General features: G+C 50.9%; 1 protein-coding gene across 1 annotated transcript in view; it reads right to left on the bottom strand.

Annotated features, from left to right (window-relative positions):
* LOC109292083 (collagen alpha-1(VII) chain-like) overlaps nucleotides 1-6,062 on the bottom strand; it is a 262,997-nt gene that overhangs the window by 231,721 nt on the left and 25,214 nt on the right.

Below are 6,062 nucleotides of genomic sequence, written 5' to 3'. Positions count from 1 at the left end.
CCATTACAACACCAGTGTGGAGCCCTGATGGCACCACAGCTGCAGGATGAAGGGATCCAAGGCTACCTATTGTACATAACCGTATTGCTCCCATAACCGTAGCAAGGCAGTGCTACCTCCCCCCTTCTACAGAAACAGATACATGGACAGAATAAGGCACAGATCTACAAAGGCACTCAGGCTCCTAATTCCACTGAGCTCAGCAGGAGAAAAGCATCTTGATCCCTCCGGGAGTGGGCACGCTTGGCAGACATGGTAGCCATGCCACTAAGTGACTTGCCGAGGGATCATGAAGGAAGCCTGTAGCAGAGCAGGGCACCGAACCTAGAGCTACAGCCTGGGCTTCTACCCTAGCACTGCATCCTCCTTCCTCTCTATCACACCTGCCCTCAGTTAGACATACAAGCAAGCTCACTCACAAACCTAATTGCCACCCCTTTCCTACTGGGGCCATCAACAAGGTTATGCAGCTCCTGCACCTACATTAGGAGGAGGAAAATGGGGCCCTGGGTTTCTCTTGCAAGCATAATTTGGCTCAGCCCATAAATCACTGCCCACACCCCGAGCACAGGCTTCATTCTTCATGCCACGTCTCTATTGCATTAGAGGCCTGTGCAGAGCAGGCAGGGAGAGGTGCTAAATGGGAGATGCACATTACATTGGTGGTTGATTGGATTCTGCAGACCCAGCTTCCGCCATTGGGAGCAATTTGGGTCTTGCCTCCAGGACCACAAGAAAGGCAAGAGTGCTTAGCACCGGGGGTCTGACAGGCAGGTGCGGATGCCGCGGCCGCTTCATTTGCCACTTCCTTCTGATCTGCAAGCCTGCTCCGATTGCACAGTGGGGGTTGGGGTATGTGTGACCCCCCCCGCCTGGCTCCTGTACACTGCTCCAGCTGTAACAGATAACAGATACTGGCCAACCTAGCACCAGGCTGGGGAGCACAGCCGGGGTACCCCACCGCCTGGCTCTTGCAGGTACTTCTAGCGCCATGTAAAGCATGTGAAAATTATAGCGCCCCCCCCCAGGCTGATCCAACTTGTGCTACAGATTTCTCTGGTGCCTACAGCATAGATAGGTATGTAGCCGTGTTTGTCTGAAGCCAAGCAGAAGGTGGAGTAGAGATGCACCTGAGAGACTAACTAAATACAATCGCAGCCGGCTTTGCTTTCAAGCACTGGTCGGACTGAATTTCGTACTTGAGCAACCTGAAATAACTCTGTTTCCCGGACAGGAACCTGAAGACTGTCCCAGAGGGCTCACGTACCTTAACAAATCCAAACAGGGCTATTTTTTCCTCCATCATTTTAACACGAGGCGGGAAGAGATGCCCAGCATGGACGTTTTTCCCTCCGATGCATTAAATTCTTCACTTCTTATCGCCAAGGTGCGCACAAGCTGGATGGTGGTTCACATGGGCTATGTAAAGGCCCCTTTTTTGTGCAGCATCCTCACAAGTGTTGGACTGATGGACAAATTATTGGTTGCCCGGTTTGAGAGCCTGGGCTGCATCCCTTGGTTTGTTCTTGTAGGGTTGGTTTGGTGTCAGAGGGTCACTCTTGAGGTCAGCATCGCACATCTATACCCGACCAGCTACTCTCGGCATCGTTTTCCCACGCTAGGTGTGGGTCTGCTACTACCCTCGTGCTCACAGGCCTGCGTCCTTTAGAGGAAGCCATAGAGGCTTGAGCGTTTAAGTGCTGAGATGCAAGGTGGCTGGTCCGGGAGTGGTGGAGAGTCCCAAAATACTGATCGGCCAAGAGATCGTTATCTCAGAGGACTGGGCAGAAATACTGCAATTTGATTATGAACTGTATAAAACGCCTCTGTGCAAAGGAGTGGTCCAAGGTGGGGGAGTCTGGAGCTTGCCTTGACTATGAGGATGGATCTGGAGGACCCCAAGACCTCACCACCTGGTCCGGAGGATATCTGTGTATTCCCTGCTGTTGTCGTTACTACTGATAACGCTGTCTGATTGCCCAGTAAACCAGTGAATAGTTCAGAAGGACTTGCTTTGGCTTGTCTTGTACTTCTCCGGGTATAAGAAAGCACCCCCAGAGTCATCCTGGGTGTAAAAGGAGCATCACTTTGCAGGTGAGCTGAGGGGCCTGGGGTTGTTCGCAAGGGCTTTGACATGTGACACAACTAACCACAGGGCCATCGCTGTCTTCCCACGCTGAACAAGGGACTTGAGTTGAAGAAGGAAATAAAAGTCTTCCCCTGAAGCGGTGTTGGAGAACGGTGTGTGGTGCTTGAGAGCTCATCCGACAGCCCTCTAAGCTACGCAGCTGGTCCAGTAAAAGATAGCAGAAGAAATCCTTGTTTCTATGAAGTTGTTTTGTCATTTTTCATCTCTGAAAGGCTATGGCTGAGGGCTTCCCAAGGCCCTGCCTTGCCCTGGTCCTTCTCCCCTCCCTTCCCAACACCAGCCTGACTTTCAGCTACTGATTCAACGTAGTAAAACCCATATTCTCAGGCTGGGTTGCTTCATCTATCTTTGCCATTTGGGATGCGCGTTCAGGGATGCTATTGGCAAAGCAAGTGGTAGGACTTAAGTAGCCATATTGGTCTAGAGAAAAAAGCTCTCAGGACTCGTGGGAGAGGTGATACTTTTATTAGACCAACTAGATTTTCCAGCTCCTCTACTTCTATGCCATTGTGGGGCCAATTCTTACTGTAATAAGATGGTGCCACTCACCGCAATAGGGCAAGGACTGCACTCTTGCAGATTGCAATTCTGCTTGCTGCAAAACAACCGCTGATTGCTATTTGTACTTTAACCGAGAGGGGTGCATCAAGCCTGTCGGGAAATACAACACTGGGCTCAATGGCGTGCAAACAACTACTTCTTCGAATCATGTCTCCTTGAGTTTGCAGGTGCTCAGGGCTAGGAACCAGCTTCCATGCAAGGCGAGCCAGAAAAGGTTGGGCCTCTTCAGCTTGGAGAAGAGCCCACTTGAAGACAGGGTCTGGGAGAGATCTAAGGCAGAGAAATCAGGGAGAGGGAGCTGGGGTTTTGTTTTTTTTTCCTATGGCTCATTACACTAGCGATCGAAGCCACCCCAGGAAGTTATCAGGCAGCAGGATTACAATAACTATAAAGGAAGTGGGTTTTCATACAGTGTATAATTAAGATGTGGAACTCACTGCCACAAGATGTGGTAAAAGCTGATTGTATAACCAGGTCGCAGAAGGAATTGGGCAAATAGGTGCATCCCCAGCTATTCATCACAGCAGGTAGGAACGTCACCTGCAGCTGGCAAGCGGTAGGATGCACCTCTGGAAACTGCAGCCATTAACCATCACCAAACTACTGCACCCTCAGGGATCCCCGTGGGCCAGATTCAGCCCAGGGGCCAAAGATTGAGCTTTGGTCTGAGCGAGTACAATAGCTCTTACGTTCTTCAGTTCTTTCCAGTACATTGGTCATCTGTATCATCCCAAGAGGATGGAAGTATCTTATCTAGGAAGGCTCAGAAATCTCAGCCCTGGGAGAAAGCATCCTGCACTTAGCAAACCGAAGCACCGAGCGCGATGGTTACTCACTTCAACATAAAGAGCCTGCCCCATGGAACAAGCAACTTCAGCCCTGATCTGACAAATAATGACGTACCTACTTAAAATCATGCTTACGCACTAGTTTGCCCCGGTGCAAATTCCAGCAGCTGGAGCGGGCAGACAATCTGCTCTCCCTTGGTAGGTGCCTACAAGAGGCTCTATCCCACTGCCTCATCACTGGGTCTATATATCCCAATGAAAGGACTATCCTGGGCTAAAACTGAAAAAAAGGTGTAAACACATGACATAGACACAGGGGTCACTCACACCGGCATATAGCAACTCCTGAATAGCTCGGGGACAACTTGACTCCTGAATAGAGTGACTTAGGGTGGCGTAGAGCAGTGGGTTGTTGGTCCACTCCACATTTACATCAGTGTAAAGATGTCCAGTATCTGTCCCCTAAGACCGGGGTCTTCCTTATCTTCTGATCCTTCCTTCATAAAAGGCCGAATTCATCCCTGACTTGCACCATGTATTCTTATTTACTGAGTGCACTGGACAATGCTTGCCATCCAAACTAGCATGCACTTTGCATCCGGGCATACCCAGTGATGCAAGGTGCACAGTAATGATGAATGAGCCCCACTGAAGCCATCTGCATGGTGCTGTGTCGTCATCCTGCTCCCAACAGTGATCCAAAGGACCTATGGAGCCTATTTTGCGAGATGCTGAGTGAGGCACGCAGCACTGGGGTGGACAGAGCCTCAGATTGGCAAGGAAAAACCCAGGAGCTTTGAGCTGCCTTAGATCAGATGCCTGAAGCTGTCACGGAAAGCATGTGATGTTAAGTATATTTGGATTGGTACCTTCTGGAGCAAATCCCAATGCAGACAGCTATATTAATCACAGGGGGATATGATTTTATTTGAAATTTTCCATGCACCTCTGAAATTACCCTATTTCATCAATCACAGGTTTGCGCGAGACATCTGTAAACGCTGATTTATTGCACTGTTTAAGGCTCTGAATTAAATAGCATTATGGCCAAATATATTGGCTTAATTGACAGGCGGGAATTTAATCAAGTTAATTTTGTAGCCGATTCCACAGCTTCTGTTAACTCCTTGCTGATTTTAAGGAGGGCTCCAGGCCCTTTCTTAATAGCCAGGCCCCAATCCTGGCAGGTGGGTCCTGGCATCCCCAGAGAGCCCCACGGGAACCTTGTAGGACCTGGGATTAGCTGTTCCTTCCCTCCTCCCCAAGACAGCCTGCAAAACGAGTGAAGATCCCACCAAGTAAATCTAAAAAAATCCAATCTATCTCATGTGCGTTCATCGTTCCCCCATATACTAGCAGGGTTTAAGCACCAGAGCCTCATGCCCACAGCACTGCCAAAGAAATAACACGCCTGGCTGGCAACAATAGTGGGCTGTTATCCACTGCTGGACAAGCCCCGTTAGGGGAATGCAACGCAGGCTTCACTGGGGTGCTATGGGCAATCCCTGCAACTAATTTGTATTGCGCTGGAGGGGAAGACCACGAGAGGCATGTCCCATTGCTCTTTTCTGGGCTGCTAGCAGCATATACCTTGGGGAATCGCAGCACCAAGTGCCTGCCGCAAGGGCTGGGGGAGCAATACCTGGGACTGGGGAGCTTCAAATGGGGCCCAAGAGGGAGCAAACATCCTCTGCAGAGGCTTAGCTAACCTACCCGGGGCATTACTGCAGCTTCCCCCCGGATTCCCTGCCCAGTGCCTCCCCCAGCTCCTTTGCACACCCCTTGCCCACCGATGCTGCTAGCCAAGGGGAGGTGGAGATATGGGCCAGCTTTGCTGCTGGACAACAGCCCTGCTGAGCTGATAGTCCAGGGCTGGGTGTCCTGGGGTGAGTGCAAAAACCAAACAGATCAAAGCAGCCACAGCCTTGCCCAGACCTCAGCAGCGACCCAGCAGCGCCCCTCACCCTCCCCAACCAGAGCTCCTGGGCTTTCGTTCTTCAGCGACATTTAAATGCCGTTTGTGCAGACCCAAATCAACTGGGGGACACTGAAAACCATAGCTAAAGAAGAAGATGAGCCCCGGTGTTATGCTGGGCCTTCCAGATGACTCTGTGCGGTATTGAGAAAAGGCAGCAAGAAGTCAAGCCAAGCCCCAAGGGCGCAGCACCACCAATGTCTCATTCACATGGAGGTGGATTTATCCTAAGGACTGGAGCTATGGATAAGACACACGTGGGGTAGGCTCCCCTGTGTCTGCCTAGTGCAGGGGCCAGTATCTGATCCTAGCTGTTGGAAGGTCACTAAGTTAGATGGCTCTGAAGTTGGCTTTTCCTATGGACCTCTTCCATTTCCAGTCGAACCCTACACAACAGGAGACGTCTGAGCCTATCTCCCCCTAGTCGCTCCTGCTGGCCACTATCTCGGCCAGCTTTTCACCCTCTTTTGTTCGAGCCATAGAGGCCCAAGGCTTTGACACTAGGGGCACCAGGTTGGCTCATTAGGGGTGACCTTGGGGTGCGTCTGCAGCCCCAGCCTATTTCACCAACAGTTGCGGCAACCTGAAA

This window comes from Gavialis gangeticus, unplaced genomic scaffold, assembly GCF_001723915.1.
Source record: "Gavialis gangeticus isolate Ggan-Ray unplaced genomic scaffold, GavGan_comp1, whole genome shotgun sequence".
NCBI classification, from domain to species: Eukaryota; Metazoa; Chordata; order Crocodylia; family Gavialidae; genus Gavialis; species Gavialis gangeticus.
This window is presented reverse-complemented; position numbering and strand designations above follow the sequence as displayed.